A 716-nucleotide genomic window follows, 5' to 3' on the forward strand; every position below is an offset into this window, starting at 1 on the left:
CCTTGAGCGGCCCCACCAGCACCTACGAGTTAACTTGGGAACCTACGAGGGTCTCTCTCTTGCTCTCTCTCTGTCTCTCGTCATCGTCTAAGCAGTGGACTGCCTTACTTATCAAGTGAATCTGAGTCGGAGAAAAACCCAGACTGCAGGGGACAAAGAGGTATGAATGGGTTGGGACTCTTGGCACTGAGCACGCCTCATCCCCAGCTCACGAAAGAGGAGTAAAAGGGAGGAGGCATATCCATGAGGACACACGGAGCCGGTCAACAGTCACCAAGCTGATCAAGGCCTGTAAGACATTTGCTCGCTTGCCACAAAATAAATCCAAGCACCCGAGGATGGGGAGCACACAGACTCCCCAGTAGCCGCCGAGGAATAACGCTTAGTGGACCAGGGTGGAGAAAATGATGAAGATCCTCTGCTCCCCAGGCAACTTGCTCTGGGAGGCGGTGGTTCCCCAGGCACAGCGCTCCAGCCGGGATGGGAGCCTCGCAAGTGCGGCACCCGGGTGAAAGGAAAGCCCACCCGAGCCAGCGAACCGAGAAACGTTCAGGTCTCCCCGGGTTGCAGCGACGGCCCCAGGTCTCGCTCTACGCTGAGCCTTCGCACGTGCGCGCCACTCCCCGGCCACCCGGCGCCGCTGGTTAGATGCGGGACCCCCTCCTTCATTTGTACGCGGACGTCACGGGTCGCGCGCGCGGGGGGCGAGGGGGCGG

The sequence above is a fragment of the Condylura cristata genome, unplaced genomic scaffold (genome assembly GCF_000260355.1).
Source record: "Condylura cristata isolate star-nosed mole 26May11 unplaced genomic scaffold, ConCri1.0 scaffold00023, whole genome shotgun sequence".
NCBI lineage: Eukaryota > Metazoa > Chordata > Mammalia > Eulipotyphla > Talpidae > Condylura > Condylura cristata.